At 43.0% G+C, this 23,512-nt stretch overlaps 1 long non-coding RNA gene across 1 annotated transcript in view; it reads left to right on the top strand.

Annotated features, from left to right (window-relative positions):
• Nucleotides 1–22,334, top strand: part of LOC119626312 (uncharacterized) — a 69,514-nt gene extending 47,180 nt beyond the window's left edge. The window contains exon 3 of the long non-coding RNA XR_005242507.2: nucleotides 18,621–22,334. This is a non-coding gene — a long non-coding RNA (uncharacterized lncRNA). The remainder of the gene's footprint in view (nucleotides 1–18,620) is intronic.
• Nucleotides 22,335–23,512: the final 1,178 nt, after the last annotated feature.

Below are 23,512 nucleotides of genomic sequence, written 5' to 3'. Positions count from 1 at the left end.
CTGCCTACCCAAGGGGGTGAGCTCTTTGGTTTTACACATGCAGTCCCCTGTGCATGTATTTTTATGGCTGCTATCTTTTTATAGCTTGAGAATGATATGTTCTGGGCAAAGTGCTCTCTCCAGGCCTGGCCTTGGTCTACTCTTCCTGACATGCACCACACTGCTCCATTTACAGTTCTGTTGAGAAAGTATTTGTTGAGCACTTGTTATGTGCAAGGCACTTGCCTGCCTCTGGGGATGAACGATGAATATGGTTTCCTTGCTCTGGATGAGTGCCCAAGTTAACAAGAGAGACAGATCATTTCCATTCAGACTGATAAGTGGTGTTATGGAGGGAAGCAAAATAAAAACATCCAGGCTCACTGGGGTGGGGATGGTTGGGCAAGACTTCTTGGAGGAGGCATCAGCTTGGTCAAGTCCTGAAGGACAAGAGATGAGAAGCAGAGGAGAGCATGAAGACGTCATGGTGGTGTGGAAGACAGGTCCTGAGTTCACTGCTATGGTATGAACGTACACCACATTTCCCTATGTCTTTGTCTCTGTCAACCAGAATGCCTTTAATGTTGAGTAGTAGAATACCCAACTCAAATAGGCTTAAACAATAAGTGGACAACTATGTAGATGTAAAAATGAAAAAGAGGCCGTAACTACAGAGAGTAGAGACTTTAAAAATCTTAAGAGAAAATGAAATGAAGTACTCAGTTTTCTAGAAAATTAGAAATGAAATTGACAAAGAAATAGCAAATCTGGATGCATCATGAATAATTAATAGATAAAAGTACCCTTGGCAAAAAGAACATCAGATGGTGGGACTGGTATACAAACTGATAATTGAAAGCAAAGGGAGAAATAGACAACTAATTTTGTAGTCTTCTTAACAACACTGAACAAAGAAAATACCAATAAATAATTTTAGATTGATATCACAATGAACATATATGAAAAAAATTTTACGTAAAATATTAGTAAATTAAACTGAGTAATGAATTTAAAATATCTCAGGAATCTAAATATGGTTTAACAAAAAAGTCATGGAGTAATGAAAGAAAACCATATAATTTTCCCTATAAATACAGAAAAAGTATGTAATAAAATTTCATAGCTATTTATGATATGAAATCCTTAGCAAACCATAAATTCAAGAGAACTTCCTTAACCTGTCACAAAAATCCAGGCCAAATATTATACTTGATGGTGAAACTGTAGACATATTTGTATTAAAGTCAGCAAAAACAAGGAGGCCTGTTATTACCTCTTCTGTTCCACATTATACTGATTTTCTCACCAATGCAATAGAACAAAGGAAAAATTTAAGATATAAAAAAGAGTAGGAAGAGGTAAATTACCACTATTTATATATTAAATAGAAAATCCAAGAGGATTATAAACTATTAGAACTTTTAAGATTTTAATAAGATCAATTGATGCAAGATCAATATACAACGATCAGCAGTATCCATGTTTACATGAAACAACAAATTAGAAAATAGACTAGAAGTAGGCTTTATACCCGCAAAACTATAAGTTGACTAGAAGTAAATCTAACAAAAGATATGAAAATCATCTATGAAGAAAATATAAAATGGTACTGGATGATGTGGAAGATAGATAAAGAGGTATACCATTTTCATGGACAGAGAGAATATTAATAAATCTCATGCAGATGTAAATTCCCCTCAAGTTCTTCTATGAATTCAATGAAATCCCAAGTAAAGAACCCACACATTTTTCCCATGACATGCCAGTTGATCCTAAAAATAACATGGAAAAAAGAACGGCCTAGAATAGCCAGGCAATTTTGAAGAAGAAAGTGTGGAAATGTTCCCTAAAGAGTGATCAAGGCTTATTATAAAACTCTCATAATGAAGACAATGTGGCTTTGGTAGGGATGACACTACAGAGCTGTAAACAGACCCCCATGAACGCATGGAAGCATTGTCTGTGGAAGAGATGGCATCACCAGTCGCTGGGGAAAGGGTATTCTGTTTATGGAATGTGACAGGCCAGTTGGTTATCTGTACCAACAGAACTTGGATTTCGACCTTAAAAAATACACAAAAATAATTCCAAGTGAATTAGAGATCTAAACATGAAAAGTAAAACATTGAGGAAAAAATGAAGAAAAACATTTTAACACAGGTACAGAAAAGAATTTCTTAAATAAAATACAGTTAGCAGAAACTATAAAAAGTTTGATAAATCTTAAAAATATGTTAAAGTAAAATATTATTGTTATGGACGATGATACCATGAATATAATGAATATTTTATTTATATCGGGAAATAGAAATGTGATGATATTTGTATGCATACAACCTTCAAAACATTAGTATGTAAATCATATAAAGAACTTATTAACAAATGCAAGACAAAAACTCTATAGAAAAGTAGGCAAGAAAATATTGTGGCAGAGATGGTGAACTTTCTTCTAATATCCTTCTCCTGTTATTCCATGTGATTATAGAACACCTGGAGTTTTTGCTTACAAATGGCTGCCCTGCCAAATCCTGCATTTTCCAGCTTCCTTGTAGCTAGATGTGTCCACGCGACTACACCTGGGCCAATTAGATGTTAGTGGAAGTAATGTGGGCATTTCCTAGTCAGGTATTTTGAAAAAGGCATTATTTGCATTGTACTTGGACTCTTCCCACCCCCCCTTCTTGTAGGCTGCAGTGGAGACCTTTTTTTTTTTTTTTTTTTTTTGCCATTAAAGCAAGTTTATTGAATTTGTATAACATACATTTTGAATTGTATAATAATGTTAGAAGGTTAGAAGCATGCATAATTTCTTTTTGTTTATTTTATTATTTTATTTTTATTTCCATAGGTTTTTGGGGAAACAGGTGGTGTTTGGTTATATGAGTAAGTTCTTCAGTGGTTATCTGTGAGATTTTCGTGCACCCATCACCTGAGCAGTATACACTGTACCCAATTTGTAGTCTCTTATCCCTCACCCCCTTCCCACCCTTTCCCCCAAGTCCCCAAAGTCCACTGTGTCATTCAGACTTTATTGAAGGCTAGGAGTCATCTGGTGAACTGAGAACGTACCCTAGGGATGGGATGGTAACAAGGTGGAAGGAATTTGGATCCTGGGTTACTTGCTGCAGCAGAGCTGCCTACCTACCCCAGTTGTCCCACTCACCTCTGCACTGTTATGCAAGTGAACAAGGAGCTTCTGCACTGTTTGAGTCCCTGGAATTGAAGGTCTTTGTTATACCAATTTTACTTATAGCCCTACTAACACAGGCAGGACAAAGAAATTCACAGAAATGAAACTTGAATGGCAAATAAAATGCTCAACTTCAAGAGTAATAAGGAAAATGCAAAGGGAAATGGAAATGAGATGATGTTTTGTTCTCATCAGCTTGGCAAAAAAAAAAAGTCCCACAATACTGAGTTTAATTAATATTATGGGCTTGTTCATAGAAATGCTGCAGTTTTCAGTAGAAGCAATAATGAAACAAAACAAAAAAATCAGAAACCATGTAAAGGTCTGCTTGTATATTATTATTTAAATAAAGAAAGCTAAGGTTACAGGTACTGCAGGTGGGCTGTAGGTTGTTGTACCACTTTGGAGAGCAATTTGGCAATATCTTCATAGACGGATGATAGATAGATAGTAGATAGATAGATAGATAGATAGATAGATAGATAGATAGATAGATAGATGAATAATACGGGTTGAATTGTGCTTCTCCCCAAAATTCTTATGTTGAAGTTCTAACCCCTAATACCTCAGAATGTGACCTTACTTGGAAAAAGGCTCATGGCAGATGTCATAAGTCAAAATGAGGTGCTTAGATTGGGCTCCAATCCAATAAAATAAAAATTTGGACACAGGGACAGACTTGCATAATGGGAAGATGATATGAGAAGACACAGGGAGAAGACAGCCCCCTATAATGCAAGGAGAAAGGCCTGGAACAGATGCTTCCCTGACCAATGTCAGAATGAACCAACCCTGCTAACACTTTGATTTTGTACTACCAGCCTCCAGAACAATGAGACAACGAATACCTGTTGTTTAAACCACCCAGTTTGTTGTACTTTGTTATGGCAGCCCTAGAAAACAAATTCACCTTGACTCAGCAATGCTCCTTGTAGGTCTATTCCTGAAGAAACTCTTGCAGGACAGCACCAGAAGTTATGTATGTTCAGTGAAATATTGTCATAATGAAATAGTGAGCGTTCGTCCATATTTTTCAATAAGAAGATGAACAAATAAAGTATATTAACACAATGGAAAATGATGAACATGGCAGAAAAATGATGAACTGCTAGCATCTCAAATCAGTAAGGATTTTAAAAAGTAAAATTAAAAAATCTTTCACATTGTATACGTATATCTCAGCCTCCCAAGTCACTGGGACCACAGGCGCGCACCACCATGCCCAGCTAATTTTTAAATTTTTTGTAGAGACAGGGTCCTATATTGTCCAGGTTGATTTTGAACTCCTAGGCTCAAGTGATCCTCACACCTCAGCCTTCCTAAGTGTTGAGATTACAGGCATGAACCATTGCACCTGGCCTGTGATTTAATTGTATTAGGTGATTTTCTGCCCATGTATATAGAGATGGGGTCTCACTCTGTCACCCAGGCTGAAGTGCAGTGGCATGATCCCAGCTCACTGTAACCTCTACCTCCCAGGGTCAGGCGATCCTGCCACCCGTGCCTCCCGAGTAGCTGGGACCACAAGCTTGTACTACCACATCTCGCTAACTTTTTTTGTATTTTTGATGAAGACAGGGTTTCATTATGTTGCCCAGGGTGGCGAAAGTATTTTTAAACAAAATTTAAAAACATTTAAAAACAAAATTAAGACATATGTGGCTGAGAAAAAATATTTGCAAAATATGATAAGAAAGGGGTTTTTATTAGTTTTTCTATTAATATAAAAAGCCCTTATAAAACAATAAGAAAAAGATGGCCGGGCACGGTGGCTCACACCTGTAATCTCAGCACTTTGGGAGGCCGAGGCGGGCAGATCACCTGAGGTCGGGAGTTTGAGACCAACCTGACCAACATGGAGAAACCCCATCTCTACTAAAAATACAAAATGAGCCTGTTGTAGTGGCCCATGCCTGTAATCCCAGCTACTCGGGAAGATGAGGCAGGGAGGCAGAGGTTGTGGTGAGCTGAGACTGTGCCATTGCACTCCAGCCTGGGCAAGAAGATCAAAACTCCATCTCAAAAAAAAAAAAAAAAAAAAGGAAAGAAAAAGATAACTACAAAAGGAACAAGACAAAATACACTTTTGAAGAAATGCGAATAACTGATAAACATGGGGAAGAATATTCATTGTCACTAGGAAAGAAAAGTGAACTGAGATTATGCACATCCAAAAACATTTTTTTAAATCTTGATTTCGCAAAGATTAGACATTAATCAGTACTGGTGGAGATGTAGAAGTATAAATTCACTCAGCTTATTTTAATGACAATTTGTCTGTATTGAAAACCTTTACAGTGTACAAATCTTTTGGTCCTGCAATATGAATATATCTTTAAAATAATTGGAAAATAAAGATGCACACCAAGCATGTTCATAATCACTGTGGATTTTTTTTTTTTTTTTTTTTTTTTTTTTTTTTTGAGACGAAGTCTTGTTCTGTCCCCCAGGCTGGAGTGCAGTGGCACAGTCTCGGCTCACTGCAACCTCTGCCTCCCAGGTTCAAGCAATTCTCTGCCTCAGCCTCCCGAGTTGCAGGAATTACAGTCACCCGCCATCAGGCCTGGCTAATTTTTGTATTTTTAGTAGAGACGAGGTTTCGCCATCTTGGCCAGGCTGCTCCTGAACTCCTGACATGGTGATCCATCCACTTCTGCCTCCCAAAGTGCTGGAATTACAAGCATGAGTCACTGCGCCCAGCCCACTGTGCAATTTTTAATGGCAAACACATCAGAAACAAAGGTGTCAGTATATTTTTATCCAAAGAGGTACTGGTGCATCCTAAAATGGGAAACTATTCAGTACTGATATTTATTGACATCAGTAAGTTTATTTGTACTTTTTAAAAGAAAGCATACAAGGCAATAATCAATCTATTGTAAGTTTGTGTATTCATGGTGGTGCCTTTGTTTGCGTGGGTATAGGATTGCAGGATGAGGAATTTTAGGGTGTCAACCATGATGACTCAGCTCCTATCAACCACAACAACCTTTCCTCCACTGGGAAGGGGTTACCTATCTCTCCAAGTCAATGAAATGGGTGGGCTGCACCTCAATCAACTGTGCAGGGAGAATGATTCCCTTGGTTTGGCACAGAGGAGCTCACTTACCTAGTAGACATGCTTTGCATGGAGAAAGAGGTAGACTTAACCAATTTAGTTGGGGCTAAAATGCTGATTTTTAGTTTTTTCAATAGATTTGAAATATTTTATAATTGCTAAACTTTTAAAGAAGTTATAACAGAAAACTTAAATTTGAAATAGCAACCAGAGACTTCAAAAACCAAGAGATAACCTTTATAAGAAATGTGTAAGAACTCTATGAAGAAAACCAGAACACTTACTGAAGAGCTTAAAAGAGGATAGTTAAAATGAAATCTTATGCTAAAGCCCAATATATAGAATAGATGCTAATATTTGCTGTGCTAACGGATAACAGACTCCATTTATCAAGCACTTACTTATGCCAGACATCCAGCAAAGTACTTCACGCACGTTGTCTCATTTAATCTTCCAATAACCCAGCAAAGCAGGGATTACCATCATTCCTGCTTTGCATATGAGAACACCATGGAAGGCTGAGAACTCTGTTCAGAAGCAGAGCATTAGGAAGCCATGGAGTCAGATTTTAACACAGGAATGCCTGGCCCCAGAACCAAGGATCTTTGCTGTGCTACAAAACCAGTGAGGTGAGGTCCTGGAGATACAGCCGAATATAAACTTCACTAGTTCAATGTTTCTTACATTCTGTTCTACCTACTGTTCTGCTTTCATCTAATTTTAAAGATCCATTCTGTGTCTTTGGAGTTAAGAAACATAGGGGTGGCAGCAACAAGGTGAGATGACCCCAAGAGGGAAGATACGTCTGGGGCAAAAAAAGTGAGGGTGCTCCATGCTTGACCAGGAAAATCTGCTACTGGAGAAAATCCTTGAAGGCTCTGTAATTTGTTAGTTTGATTTTCGGGTTTTGTGGGATTTTTTTGGTGGGGAAGGACAGGATCTTGCTCTGCTGCCCACGCTGGAGTGCAGTGGGGCCATCATGGCTCACTGCAACCTTTGCTTCCTAGGCTCAAGAGATCCTCCTGCTTCAGATTCCTGAGTAGCTGGGACCACAGGCTCACACCACTATGCCCAGCTAATTTTCAAATTTATTATCCAGACAGGGTCTCACTATGTTGTCCAGGCTGGTTTCAAACTCCTGGGCTCAAGTGATCCTCCCACCTCAGCCTTTCTAAGTGCTAGGATTACAGGCATGAACCATTGCGCCTAGCCTGTGATTTAGTTTTGGTAGACAGGTGATATTCTGCCCCAAACAAGGGGGGTAAGAAATTCTAGACTCCAACACACTGAGGTTCAAATCTCAGCTCTCCCACTTAGTAGGTGTATGAACTTAGGAAAGTTATTCAGCCTCCCTGGACCTCAGTTTCTTTATCCAAAAAAACGTTGTCAAGGTTACATGAGGCAATGCATAAATAGTGCATAAAAGAATTTAGCAGGTAATAAGCCTGAGTTATAAGTTATGTATCATCATCATTGTCATGGTCATTGATTTTTTTTTTAACATGGGGTCTTGCTCTGTTTCCCAGGCTGGAGTGCAGTGGCACAAACTTGGTTCACCACAACCTCCACCTCCTGGGGTTCAAGCAATTCTCCTGCCTTAGCCTCCCAAGTAGCTGAGATTACAGGCATGTGCCACCACGCACAGCTAATTTTGTACTTTTAGCAGAGATGGGTTTTCACCATGTTGGTCAGGCTGGTTTTGAATCCCTTTTGAGTCCACCCACCTCAGCCCCTCAAAGTGCTGTGTGTCATGGTCACTGTCACCATCATACTTTAGTGCCTAGACACCACCCCCAGCACCTCAAGGCTTCAGTCTGCCTGCAGTTCTGGTCCAGCTGGTCAAGGTCCCCTCAGCGGGGGGCTAAGTGTGTTTCTCATTCCCTAAGGCTCACGAGGGACCAAGGTCCTGGGAAATGCCCACTGCATCAGGTCCATGCACAGATCTCACAACTGAGAGTTGTTTGTGGAAGGCGGAATGAGAGACTGATGACTCAAGATAAGATAGGCAATCAGCTCCGACTCGCCACTGCAGACTTCTGGTCTACTTGTAAAATGAGTCTTGTCATTTATTTGACAGTCCCCAGGATTTCACAGAGTGGGAGGGACAAATAAAGCCAAACCTCAGCAGAGTGTTCCCAGTAGCCTCAAGTGTGGAGTTTGCTGTTGTTGGGGCCCCAGGACTTGGTCGAGCCTCTCGATATCCTGGCTGTCTCCAGGCTCTCTCCATTCATTCCAGCCAGTGTTTGTTGAATATGCCTTCTGGAAGGGATGGCATCAGGGCAGATTTCCTCTTTAGTGACCAGCAAAGTATTTCTATTTCAAATAAATTCAAACTGGTTCCAGAAATTTACATCAGAGCAGAAATGTGCAATTTGTACCCCTCTGACCACCTGCTGCCCTTTTGTCTTCTGTTCACTAAGTGGTCAGGATCACAGGCTTTGCCAGGAAAGATCTGGGTTCAGGTCACTCACACACTGTGTCACCCCAGTCTTCCCCTCATTCTGCTAACAGTTTCACAGGATTCTGATTGTGACGGATCAATCAGATGGTGCATGTAAAACATCCAGGACTGTGTGTGCCTCATTAAACTCATCCTAAGGAAAAGATCTGGCAAGGCAGAAGACCCTAGAGTCATTTTATCTGCTTTACTTAATGTGTTCTCATGCCTCAGGTAGCCATAGAATCCTTTGATACCATAGTCATGAGGAGAGGAAGGCCCAGTCCAGTTATGGTGCCTGGCAGCCACGCCGGTGTAGGGCCAAGGCCTCTGCTCGGCCGGGCAGCTGGCTTCTCAGTTGATGTCTTCCCCGCCCACTTCATGCCTTGGGTTTGTCTTCTGTCAGTATCCTCAGCACCCAGAACAGAGTCGGGCACAAACCTGCATCTCAATTTAAATCTTCTGAATGAGTGATTGATCGAAAGAATGAATGACAGAAAACAGAGAACCAGTGGAGGGAAAAAAATTATAACCCCACAGTCAACTGTAACTGCTGCTTACTCTTCAGGATCTCCATCCACAACACCTTCTCTCCTTTTTGTAGCTTTCCTGGCTCCCCAACCAGGCCTCCCTCCATACTCACAATTTGCCCATCACATCCCTTTGTTATCCCCCACTCCATCTCCCACCCTTCCATGATAGCATGGATTTTTCTTTATCTCTTTTCTCTTAGAAAGCCTACAAAGAGAAGGGAAGGGGAATGGAGCCCACTGGTCATGGGTAACTACACCGGGTAAATGTGGTGCCCTCACATCACCGAGCCTGGGTCATGGCAATGGAAGACCCTCCTTAATGCCAAAGGAAGAGAGGAGCTGAGTGGCATAGGAGGGCGCACGTCTGATGTGAGCCTGGAGGTGAAGGGTAGAGCCTACTCACAAGAGCATTTAGGAAAGTTAAAATTAAAAAAAAAAAAAAGTCATACAGAAAAAGGATATTATTGTAGAGTCCACTGTGACTACCCAATGAGGAAGGGGGCATGAATGGCATTTCTGCAACATAAACCAGGGCTTCTCAAACTGCAATGTGCACAGGAATCACCTGGGGTTCTTGTTTCAATTTGCATTCTGTTTTGGTGGATCTGGGAAAGGGCCTAAGATGTTGCATTTTCTAATAAGTTCCCAGGGGATGCTGATGCTTCTGGTTGGGAAACTCACTTTGGGTAGCAAAGGTTTAGTGGAGAAAGCACCAAAAAAGCTTCTGCTCATCTTCTATCTCATCTTTTAAAAGATGTGAACGGGTCATCCTGACAATAATGGAAGGACTCTGAACATCCCAGGGTCCAAAGGGGTCCTCTGGTCCGATATGCCCTCCTCTCACCTTCCACCCTCTGCCTGGACTCTCCCAGGCACAGGGCAGCCTCCTCCAGGAAGCCCAAACTGAAGGGGGTTGGAAATCCAAAGACCTCAATTTCAAACCTCACTTGCTCCCCAGAGCTGCATCAACTCCCACAGCATAAATGGGGGCAGCTTCCCTCCAAAGAACGCTTAAGCCACATCAAATTAAATTTCACTGGCTATTATGCCTTCTAAACAAGGGATGCAAGAGTGTGCCTGCAGGTGTTTCTGCCTCTTTCTTCCCACCCCACCCCCCAGCACATAAACACTAGACATTGAGCACCTGAGAAAACTGTGGGTTCTTTATTTATTTATTCCCAAGGCTTTTGACATAGATGTTTGGTAAATGTTTGTTGAATTAGCTAACAAAAAGTTTGACTTTTTTTGGCACCTTTGACAAATTGAATTAGATTCTTTTAAGGCAGCCAAATTTCTTTTGTATGACAGCACAGGTTTTGAGAGCTTGAATGGAGTTACTTAAGGTAACTGGCAGGGAGGCAGGAAGAAGAAAAGAACCAAAACTGGTTGTGTAGCAAACTGTAATACTAATTGCTCATAGTATGAGGAGAAGAGAATTGGCTTATCCCATATGATACACACACACACACACACACACACACACACACACACACACACACAATGGTAGGTATCTTAGATCTTGCCTAGACCTGAGATGACAAACACCTGGCATGAAGAAAGACCCATCTCTCTCCATTCCCATGCCCATGGCAGACATTACTAATCAATCACAGTAATTTCCCAGCTAAATAGGGATATAATCTCAAAATCCTCAGTTTTGAATCCAACATTGGTTATTTCTTCACCTGCCCACTGCTGAACTCCTATATTTCTGAGCATAATTTGTCTGAGTATATTCTTGCCAGGTTATCACCTGCTTGTAGTTGTCTTGTAAAACTGCATACCTATGTTTTCTTTGCTGCCCATAAATCATAGCTCAGCTAGAATTGCCTTACGTTAAGGGAAAAAGAGGCAGCACACACAAGTGTGAGATGAATAGTACACTCCATTTTACAGGGTATTATGAGAGCAGGAATTGCATCTTATTCATTCATTCATTTATTGACCAGATTTTTATATGAAACAGGCACTGGTTTGGCCTGTGTTTAATTCTATATCATAAGCCCCTAATATATGTATTTGTGCTTGTATGAATAATGGAGATGGATGGATGGCTGGGAAAATATTTGATTAGTCACCTCTTATGGGGTGATACCTAATAGTCCTGAACCAGGACAGCCCTCCCCTTTAGCCTCTTTCTCTGCCACAAGCATGTCATTTTCTGTCCCTCTTTTTCCCCGTATTTATACTGAGCACACTGTACATACAGCTTTACCTGCATGGAGTTGTCCAGAGGAAAACACATTCATTTTGTCTGAAGGTTCTTCTAGGAATGTCTTAATCTGTTCCTTCTATCCTCCCACCCAATCAATCACAACGATTATTTCTGTCAATGGAACTCATCTTTACGGAGAGTGTTATTGTGGCCAGTAAGGTTCTGTCATCTATTTAAGTAAAATTCTGTCTTAAACCTTTTACATAAACTGTCTTGTTTAATCCCAAGCACAGGGAGGCCAAGCAGTTTTTCTAAGTCCATTTTACAGTTGAAGAAATAGAGGCTCAGAACACCATGTGATTTCCTGAGATCACACAATTAATAAGTTGCAGAGCTGAGATATAAGCCCAGTCCCCTTGACTCCCGAGTCTATGCTCTTGCAAAGAGGACTGTCGTTGGTTGGAGTCTCAAAAATGAGTTATTGGTAAGGTTGTACCAAGAAGTCAGATGTTTCTGCAGTTTGTAATCATCTGCTTGCAGAAAGAGTCATTTTCTTCAAAGATATTGAGAAAGATGGTCACGTGGCTCTTCCTGATGATGCCAGGAATGCAAGGTTCCTTGGCCCTCACAGTCCCCATTGTCCAACTCTCTCTTGGATGTGGCTAAGCCTTCCAGAGGGGAAGGGCTAGGCCAGAGTTGACAGGGTGCCCTGCCTCTTCCATAAAGAGGCAAGGGATTCCTTCCTTTCAGGCTTCACCCAATTAAGGATTTCTGAAGAGAGAGCAGGAGCAGCATTCGGGTGACATCCTTCTCCTGGCCTGCCTGCCCCATCCCTGCCTCCAGCGCCAGAGGCAGCAGCTGCAGTGCTCCAGTCCAGCTGCCCCTGTGGACAAGTCTGGGAATGACCCAGGCACTGCATGTTAGCTCCTGGGCCTGGTACGGTCCCCATTGCCTTGTCCAGGCCACGGCCACCCGGGCTCCCCTGCTGAATTTGCTGTGTCTAGGAAAGCCCCACTTTGTGTAATGGTTTAATTATCATGTCAATGTGGATTCATTAGCATGGCAGCTGTCATTGCAAATGGGGGAGCCAGGGGGCTCCTAGAGCCCCTGGGGTCAGGCTAATTGACGTAGTGAGCAGAATACTGTATTTACTCAACAATGGTTTGGGTTTCTCTTCTGACCTGGGAAAGGGAGTGCTTGCTGGAATCAATAGCAGCTGAGTTTTCATTAGCAGCCCTGGGACAACATCCCTGGGCTTAATCCCTCCAGACCCACCCAGTCTTGGGCATCCCATTAGAAGGAGAGGCTATAACTTCTACCTCTGCCAGAGACAGATATGATGTGGGGGACCCAAGTAGGGGAAAATACGTTCTTCACTCAATAGGAAGTGTACAACTAGGTTACAGTTCTCCTAATTTCCACAAGGGCCAGATTCTTTGAGTCACTCTTTCCACTGTGACCCTCCCAGCTAGTTCAAGGTATAGAACAACGTGGTGTTAATAAATATTTGTTGAATGAGTAATAACTCACTATTTTTTATTGAACACTGTGCCAGACACTGCTCCATATCACAACTGTATCAACTCATTTAATTGTCACAACCTTCTGAGAGGTATTGTTCTGGTTATCTACTGTGTACAACTAACCACTCTTACTGTCTGAAAACAACTTATTGTTATTTTGTCTCATTATTCCAAGGGTTAGGAATTTGGATGAGGCTTATCTCTGCTCCATTATGTCTGAGTCCTCAGGATGACTTGAAGGACTGGAGGTTGGTATAGCTGGAGGCTGCCTGGGCCTCTCTCTCTCTCTCCCTAAACACACAGCTTCTTCAAATGGCTAGCTTGGACTTCCTCACGCATGCTGGCCTCAGGATACTTGTATCTCTTCTGTGACAATTCAGGACTCCATGAGACCAAGGTGAAGCTGACAATTCTTTTAAAGACTAGGCCTGGAATCAACACAATCACTAGCCAGCTCAGATTTAAGGAGAGTGGGAAAAGATGACACCTCTTGAATGGAGAGATATCAAAGAATTTGAGGCCATTTCTAATTCTCCATAAATACTACCAGCATTTCCAAATACAGACAAGGAAACCAAGGCCCAGGGAGAGAGTAACTAACTTGTCCAAGGTCATCCAGCTAAGTGGTACCAGGATTTGGTTCCCGGCAGTCTGTCTCTTGAGCCCTTAATTGCCACAGACTCCTCTCCTTAGGCTTTGGCTCCTATAAAGTGAAGGGGTTGGGCCATATTCTCTCAAAAGTCCCTTTTAAGTGTCCAGAGATTCCTCAGAAAAGTCAAATCTAGAGGAAGGCAGTTTGTAAGAACCACAGTCAATGGTAAGGGGGCGTCAGAACCTTTAGAATACATTCAGGGGCAGTGAACACACGGCCAGGGGCTGCTCCCCAGCCTCTGTCAGGCCTTTAGTTACAACTTTGAAACTTCTCCAGAGTGGGACTCTACCCATGGACTTTTGCACCATCTGATTAAGAGAAGGAACCAGCACTAAAGGGAACCTTTCTGCAAAGGAGAAGCTGTCTTGACAGCTTTAGGCTGCCAAAAATCCCAAGTGGATCAGGCCCCTGGGGAATGAAGTTGTGGGGGCGGTAGTTGTATGGATGGGACTAGGACAAGAATTGAAACACAGTCTGACTCACACAGCACGAAGTGCCTATGTGACCTCAGGCAAGCCATTTAACCTCCTTGAGGCCTAATTTCTTCACCCGCAAATAAAAGAATTTGACTAAATATAGGAGGAAAACTGGGCTTCATCATTGGTGCCAACTTTAACTGATTGCAAGTGGCTTCCCAGAGGCCTGTGCACAGGGTCTTCAGACTGTGCTGAAACTATGCAATGTGATAGGAAGCTCCCCGGAGATGGAGTTAGGGAGAGGCACCTGGGTTCAAATCCCAAATCCTCTACTCACTAATTTTGTGATCTTTGAAACTCCACTTATAACCTTTTCATCTGCAATGTAAAAATCATAAGGCTTTTCTTCATAGAATTGATGGGTGATAAATGAGATGGCATGAACAAGCCTGTCAATCCAGAGCCAGGCACTCAGTAAAGATCAACAACGTTCATTAAATCTGAAACCTACATTCCACTGGGATACACAATGCCAGGTAGAAAGGCCTTTAGGTATGTAACTAATTCCTGCTGAAGGTAGCAGAGTCCATGTTTTAATAGTCTGTGCCATTTTAGAGAAACTTTAAGGTTGTAGTGAATGCTATTGGCATGATAGAATATGGAAAACATAAAATAAATACACTTTTCTCATCTGAAAAGATGAGAATAATACCTGCCCACAAGAAGATGCATAAAAGTGGACATTCAATGAGGTAAAATTAGTAAAACACATAGCATATAGTGAGGACTTGGTCATTAAGGGCCTTTGTGGCGGGCAGCTGCAGTCACATCACCCTTCCCTTACCTTACATCGAAGAATATAAGCTGGAGAAAAAAATCCACGAATAGAATCAACATAGGAAAAACCTTAAGTCTGTCTTTTACTCTTCAGCAGAAATTGCATCTATGAGTAAGTTCTATGAATGTAAATGTGAGGCGTTCTGACCATAAATCTGGCAGTGTCAGGCAAGGAATACCAGAGTCTGATGATGTTGTGGCCTCATATTTGGATGGTGATCTCTCAAATTTAGACCATCAAATATGCAAATGGATGGACATTCTTCACTGCACCACTATGACACTGATTATAATCCAGTATTACATAGTGAGTGCTTACAATGTGCCAGGCACTGTGCAATGCATGCACTCTGGATGTGCATTGATTTCTTTAATCCTCACAGTGAACTGATGGGGCAAGTCCTACTAGGATCACCATTTTCCAGGAGGGCACAGACAGATTTGGAACTGTCCAACATCACACAACTAGTAGGCGGTGGAATTGAGCTTGTCTGGCCCCACAACCTGTGTTCCCAACTGGGTGACAGACTGTCATTTTGACTTTTTTAGGGAAACAACATGGCATAGGAAACCTACCACTCTCAAAAGCCAGGAAGGCCTAGGAAGTGATGGAACCAGGCAGTCCTAGGTTCCAATCCCAGCCCCAGCCCTTCCTATCCTTATGACACTAAGCAAGAGACTGACTAACCTTTGTGAGAATCACTCTCCTCATCAGTAAGGTGGGGATCCCTACTGGAGTAATGCCTGTCTTGTTCCTTTGCCGTGAACGCTGAGTTAGACGATGTGCATAATAGGCTTAGAACTGTGCCTTGCACATAGTAGGTGGTTAATTATTGCTCATTTCCTCCTCTTTAAAACAGGATTTCATGGAATTTTCAGCCTTACTGAGATACTTACGATAGGTCTGGGAACTAAAGAAACCTCAGAAATCCAAATAAGTAGAGACATGTCTTCCACATGAACCTCTGTTAAATATTTTGTTATATGGATATACTTTCGTTATATGGCTATAAATACTTTCTTATTTGCATGTATGTTAGACGCAGTTTTTTGGTACATTTTTCAAAAATAAAAATACAATTTTTGATCACAAAAAGCCCCTCTCTGCTTGGGGTTTAGTGTTGACATGAAAAATAAAGCTATGATGATTCAAGAATTTAAAAGTTAAGATTTATACAAACAGACCAGTAATGCCCACAGATTAAAACCCAGTATTTCTTTTCCTTGTATTTTGTAGGTTCATCACCTACTCTCCCCTAACTGCTTTTTCTTTTCATTAGACAAAACTTCCTGCAAATTTTTTCTAACTTTGAGTGATTTGCTGACTCTCACTAGATACACTGTCCCTTTCCCTCCACCTCTGACACCCATTTTGCATGGTAACCAATGCAGTCTCCCCACCCCATCCCCCTACCTTCCACTGGGAATGATCTCTTTATCAATAATCCGACCCTGGAAGCCCAATGGGTGACTTTTTAGTGCCCCCGACACCAATGCAGATGGGGGTTTTGGATCCCCAGTGTAATCCCAGCCTGAAATGTTACCAGGAGCCCCACGGCTCTTCAATTACATCTCTTGGCCTGTCAAGACCACAGCATCTCAAATTCAGTTAGCTAGTCTTTGGGTATCAGCCAAGGCCCAGCCTCTGCTCCTAATGACAGCCAGCTGAGGGGACACTGAGAGGGGCTAAATTCAATTTGCAGCCCTTCTAATGAGATTAGGGGAGCAGGGTTTTTTATTTTCTCCAAAGTTTGCCATGGGCAGGATGAATGATGGCCCAGGGATGAGCTGTCAACGTCAACAAAGGGTCTGAGCTGGGAGAGGGGGATGGGAAGCAAGGATGGGCAAAAGAAGGAGAGATTTTCCAGACAGAGCCAAGGAACCCTGAGTAAGTTGCCTAGTAGGTGACAATGTCTGGTTGGCAGAGTATCACTCTGAGGACAGGATGCAAAGTCAAGAACGAATCTGCAAGAAAGGCAAGCGCCAATCATAAGCAATATCCCCAGTAGAATCTCTCTTTTTTTCAAATGCTTCTGAATTCTTTTCCATCCCTTTTAACTGACTTTTGAAAAGTCATTAAACAAACTACCTTTCTTAAAATAGGCCAACTCACAAGAATTTCTCTAATAAAAGAGCAAGATTTCCACTGCTCTTTAGCCTGGAGCAGCTCAGTCCAGCACATCTCTTGGCCAAGCAGGCCTGTGGATCTCCCACCAGGGTAGCTCCCATGAGCTGGAGTCTGGACCAGCCAGGACCTCCGATGCATGTACTGTGTTGCAGGTGATGGTGAGGAGCTGGAAAGTATTTCACTTGATGTGGAGTAACTTTAGGGTGAGGTGTGATGTGCAGACATTTTTCATGGGTGTTCAAGTTAGCACCTGCCTGTGTTTGGCACCATAACTGGGAGTAAATACTGACTCCTCCCTGAGTAGCTTCAGCTCAGATGCAGAGATAGAGGAAATTGAGTAGACTATTCTTCTGTGTCAATGTGAGTGTGATAGAGGGAAATCTCCTTAGGGAATCAAGAGGGGAAGAGGTCTCTGTGATTGGGAGACACCAAGAAAACTTTGTTTTTAGGAGGTAGCCTTGAACTGCATCTTGGACCAGGGTGGTATCTAGGAAGGCCAAAAGAAGAGACCTAGACATTGGCTTTGTAGCTGAAAGTCTCAGTGCTTCTACTTATAAGCCCAGCTCTACCTTGATCCAGGGTCATTCCTGGTGGAGACTACAATGGTCCTGGACCCCAGGCCTGAATCTTGTCCTCTGAGTACTGATTTGTTCACTGTGCCTTCTTAGAGCTCCTCAGAGATGGTCCATATGCACAGCAGAACTCCTGTCCAGCTTCTGGTCCCACATTTGCATCCTCCATTGGCGTGAAAATCCTGCACTAGAGCTTGGCTGTGGCCCTGACATCTTGAGTTGCCTAGATATCCAAGTTCTTCTCTAGATAGCAGGAGTTGGGGCTCACATACTTTGTCTGTTTTTCCCCCGGTCACTGCCTGAAGCCCTGTTCAGAGTGGACCAATAACCAGGGATCACGACATTGCTGCCCTTCCAGTACTTCCCTGTAATATGGGAATCCACCCAAACCAAGGCTTTTACTCAGCCTCAGAGCAGGTCAACTTAAGTTAAAACCCTTCTGGGCACCTAATAGGTACTCATTAAATATGTATTGGCTGAATTGGGTCCATGGAGGAGGAAATACTTGATTGGGGCTTGAGTGTGGGAGCTTTTAGACAAGTGACTAGGAGTGGGAAGGAATTATCCCTAAAGGGGAAAGGTCAGAGTCAGGGTCTTGTTGTTTATGTTCTGAGAACAACAGTTTCTCTCCTTTCACTCTTGATGGCCAAGTTTAGACCCCCATTGCCCAAGAGTCTCCAGATCAGCTCATCAGGGCCCTTGGTCCCCCAGGAGGCCCTTGATCACTCAGAAGGGCCTGGTGATAGACCCCGTAGTTTGCCTGCTCACGGGAAGATACTGCTGATGTCCACAGATCAAGAGGTTTATTCTGCTGGCACCACAGTCTAACCTTGGCCATCAGTCAGATTAAGTATAGGCGCATGTCATGGCTGGAACTCTCAGAGTGTATTCTCCATACAAAACACAAAAACCCTTCAGGACCTGTGAAGGATCCTGTCGAATTGTTGGGCCTGGACTAAACTGGATTATCAATCCAATCCCCACAGGTCCTTATAGGCCCAACGCTGTAGAAAGAGACAGTGCCAGTCAGGACTGATTTGCTGGTGTGGCTACTTTTGTGTTGTGAATAATTCCTGTACCCTTGTTTCTTATTCCACCAACTTTGATTAAAATTCCTTGTGAAAAGATATTCTGTTCCAGGGAATTTTTGTGCCATGAAGAGATGGAGACACCAGAAATTCAAGCCAAAGGCCTGGAGCCTCATTGGCTCTTCTCCACTCTACCTCGAAGGGCATCTGTTTAGGTCCCAAAAAAAAGGCCTGTCCCTGGAACGTGCTGTCTCAGGGCACTTTATATGAATGCATGAGGCAGCATCCATTGTGGAAAACCACACAGGATCATTCAGTCTCACCAGTTGATTCTCCCTTAATAAACCCCAGCCCATGTCTCTTGTTCACACCTCAAGCAAATTCTGGAGTGGAGACATGATCTGGAGGAAGCCAAAAATGATAAGAATGGCAAGGATACAAAATGACCAGTGATCACTGCATGATGCTTATTAATGAAAGACCAATTCCTCAGGAATCAGTTATAAAGCACATTTTTATCACAAGGAATTTTCATGTCTATTTTCTTACATGAGTTTACACACATATGTGAAGAAGGTGACTGTCTTAGCTTTGCTGTAACATAGAACTGTGCTGTAATAAAATACCAGAAACTGACAGCTTATAAACAGCAGACATTTATTTTTCAGTTCTGGAGGTTGGGAAGTTCAAGATCAGGGCACTAGCAGATTTGGTGTCTGGTGAAGACCCACTTCTGGTTCAAATAAGGCATCTTCTTGCTGTGACTTCACATGGCAGAAGAGACAAGGCAGCTTTTTGGGACCTCTTTTTATAAAGCCACTAGTCCCATTTACGAGGGCTCCACCCTCATGACCTAATCACCTCCCAAAAGCCCCACCTCCTAATATCATCACATTGGTGATTAGGCTTCAACATATGAATTTCAGGGGCATACAACATTCAAATCACAACAGTATCCTAATTCACATGTTAAACATGAGGAAGCAGAGGTACTGCAAACTTGAATGAGTCACCCAAGTTCAGGCGTGGGTGAGCCTAGGATGCAAGGCCAAGTCTGTCTGACACCAGAAACACGGCTTTATGCGCTCTGCTACATTTCATCTTAGTACATTACCTATGTGCATAGGATGGACTGAATCCCTCTTCCTTCTCCTCTGACTTCACCCCTATGCAGAGCTCCAGACCCTTCTACCCATCTAAAATGGTAGAACTCATGGCCCATCAGGAAAGGATCCTCAGGGAATGGCTCCTTGTGGGTCAGCTTCAAAGTGTCAGGGAAGGAACCTCACTCCTGTTTAGGAGCCCCCTAAAAATGTGGAATGTGGTGCAACGAACCCTAGGCTGGTGATACCATTTGGTTGTGTCTCCACCCGAATCTCATCTTAAATTGTAGCTCCCATGATTCCCACATGTTGTGGGAGAGACCCTGTGGGAGATAATTCAATCATGGGGGCGACTTCCTCCATATTTGTCTCATGGTGATGAATACATCTCATGATATCTGATGGTTTTATAAGAGGAAACCCCTTTCACTTGGTTCTCATTCTCTCTTTGCTTGCTGCCATGTAAGAAGTGCCTTTTGCTTTCTGCCATTATTGTGAGATCTCCCCAACCACGTGGAACTGTGAGTCCATTAAACCTCTCTCCTTTATAAATTACCCAGTCTCGGTATATCTTTATCAGCCACATGAAAACGGACTAATACAGTTAGTCTCCACAGCCCCCCTGTTTCCAGCTCCCCTTGTGATCTTGGGCAAGGGACTTTCTCTTTCTACTCCCAATTCCCTGTTGGCTCCTTGCCAGTTCCAGTGCTCCCAGATTCTAATTCTCCAGCTGTCCAAATCTTGTGAATGGACACTCAAATACATTTCTTGTTAGCTACAAATTACAGTTTGCTTTCATTCTCCTCTTCTGTCCCAGTCTTTCCTATTTGTTGCACAGAGTTCAGCAATGCACAGAGTTTTGCCAGTGCACTGGGGCTGCTAAAAACACCCCGAGGGCCCGCCCCTCCCAGGGCGATGCCAGACCAGAGGATGGAGCCCTGGGTCTCTTCACTTTGCGCCACATTATCACAGAAAGGTGGATTAGAAGTTATCTCCGCTCTGCTTTCTCTCAGAGCTCCTTGGCAACACAGCCACCTCGATATAAATATACACCAGAAACGTGCGCAACCTCATACTCCACGGCGAGGCCTCCAGAGGCCCCGGGGCAGATACCGCCAGGGAGCAAGGACATCAGGAGATCCCCAGGACACAAAGGAGTGCCAGCCTCAACGCTTCAAGGTCGAATGTGGCACCCATCAAATAAAACGCCTGTGATCCTGATAATTCTCTGGCACCCCATTCCAAAAGCTGGAGGTCTTTAATCTCTCTGAATAGCCAAATATTTCACAGTTGATGCTTCTTTTGCATTCTTTATAATTAAACAAGGCGCCAAATTTTTAATACCTTTCCTGTGTTTGTCTTTCTCTCCCTGGTGTTGCTAATGTAACACATTCAGGTCGAATCTCTGTTGTTTTTGGTCATTGACTATTTCAAAACCTAAAAGGAAAGAGTGAGATCTTTCAAAGAGTGGAGATTAAAATCAAACACAATGAAGGAGCTACTTCTGAATGTAATAATGTGGAACACTTTGAAGTCGAATTAACTAAAGGATACATAAACCAATCCATTCCTGGCTCCATGTTAACTCCGGCTGTATAAAAGACCTTGAGATATTCAGGAGACCAGTGTAAATCAGTTCTTTTGGTTAGCACAAGCTCAGGGGCCTGCCACTTTCCTCTCGTTAGTGCTGTCTCTGGTAGGGCCATAGATAGAACCAGCTACAAACTTGATTCAGGCGTAAGCAGGAGACCCACACATCGGCATAAATGAGGCTCCAGAAAAGGCCCTCTTGCTTGGAGACACAGGAACCAGACTCTCCAAATGTCTCTCACTTATACAGCAATCCTCTTCAGACTTAGGAGGTTTTGTCAGACATTTTCAAAACTACAGGGAACCTGGAAAGAAAATACAATAAAGAGATCAGAGACCTAAAGTGCCAGACCAAAGAGAAGAACCAGAAAAAGCAAGACGTGTTCATTGTAAATATTTTGAAACTGTATTCTTATCTCAGTTCAGTGCTGTGTACTGTCTTTTCTCTGATAATTGTAAATATTTAATGTGTTATAGCTCCATCTCCTTACTGATACGGGAAACATGAATAAATCCACATGGACAGGACGTGTGTTTTCCACTTGCAGACTGCCGGACAGAGTGAGCATCAGGAGGAGCTGCTGTGGACAGCTGCACAGGCTGTGGCCTGTACAAGAGTGCCTGGTGGAGGGGCCTGGAAAAGATGCCCTATCCACCTGGCGCAGAGAGGGACAGAAGGAGTCACTGTTCATTCTGAGCAAAAAGCCCTTTTGCATATTTAGTTAGAGCTAGCAGCTATGTGTGTGTGCTTTTTGGCGATTTACATTTTACTAGTGTGAGGGGAACTGAGCAGAGCTCATGGAAAAAGTGTTCCTGTTTATTGAAATAAAAATTCCAGAATTTTTTTCAGTCTCCGTATGATTTTCTCTAAAACTAAAGTACAAAAATGTTTATGCAGTTTCCCTTTTTCAATTCCCTCAGCAGCCGAGGTCCTCTCTTGGGACCTGATTTTCCTTGCAAACTGACCAAGGGAAGCTTCCAGAAGCAACTATCCACTACAAGAGGAAGGTAGGTGTGGCCATGAGGGAAGATGGCGGCTCCAGAGGCCCTGCCTCTGCAGAGACCTCGATGCTGCCTCCTAGCCTGCCTGACACCTGACTTGGTTTGCACCAGCAGATGCCCAGGCCTCCACAGAGTCTTCACTTCTCCAGCCTTCCCATGCCACCATTCTTGATCAGGTTTCATCTCACCTCTGTGGTTTCCTACCTCCTGCAGATGCTTCAGCTCCACCACTGTAGCCAGTGCTGCCTGCTTCCTCCGGTGACAGCAGCAAAGCAGGCAGCAGTGGCCTTGGAGGCTCTGGGTGGACCCATTGTCATGCATTGTCTTCCACGGTTACTCTGGCACCTTTTCTTTACCTGGAAAATATCCCTGAGCTCAAACATTCAACTCACATCTTGGAGCCATGACAAATAAAGGAAGACGGCTTTGGTAACTCAGTAAAGCTTGGGGCTGCAGTCTTGATGAGGAGGGCAAGTTCCGAGTCCAGATGGCTTGAATTCCAACGCAGTTCTGCAGCTTACACACAGCGGGCCCCTGAGCATGGGATCTGCTGGCCTCAGTTTCCTCATTTTTAGTAGTAACAATAGTTCAAGCCTCATAGGGTTGTCCTGAGAATTAAGGATTAACAGTTGTGAAGTTGCTTAGAGTAGTACTTAAAAGACTAAGTGGTCGATTAGCTTAGCTATTATTCGGTTAACTATTCTAATGATTATTATTTCCAAATGGCTTGACAGTCAATGGGTGGTAGAACCCCAGAAACTTTTACTGCTTTCCAAATGGCCTTCCAAATCTGATGCTCAGTTGCCATGTTAGGGAACTCCTAAGGCAGAGTAGGCACGGTAGGCACACATAACACACACATAAAAGTACTAAACACACACAGGTATACACACACGTGCACACACAAACTGATCCATGCCGCCATATGCATACACATGTACATACATGCATAACTTCAGGAACAGTCTGGAGTAGAATCTCCAATCAAGGTTCCATGGGAGATGACAGACTTTACTTGGCTTAGCTATCATCCAACTGATGCCTGGCCTAGATACCAAGATGCCATGGTACAAACTGTGAGATGTGCCAGTGCCGGGTCTCTACTGGGTCTGCAGAAGGCCAGCTCACAGAGGGGCCCTGTGGGTGAATGGTGTTTTCTTCAGAGTCCTAGCTTAGGATACTGCAAAGACCACTGAGAATGCCAGCCTTTACCCTCTCTCCCTCCCCCAGAAGAAGTTTCAGGGGATTCTACAGGCTAATATTAAAGGCCTCAGGCTGGACGGTCCCAGCTGCTGCTATTATATCAACA

Source organism: Chlorocebus sabaeus, chromosome 21, assembly GCF_047675955.1.
Source record: "Chlorocebus sabaeus isolate Y175 chromosome 21, mChlSab1.0.hap1, whole genome shotgun sequence".
Lineage (NCBI taxonomy): Eukaryota > Metazoa > Chordata > Mammalia > Primates > Cercopithecidae > Chlorocebus > Chlorocebus sabaeus.
Note: the sequence above shows the minus strand (reverse complement) of the source record. Positions and strands in the feature narration are given on the sequence as shown.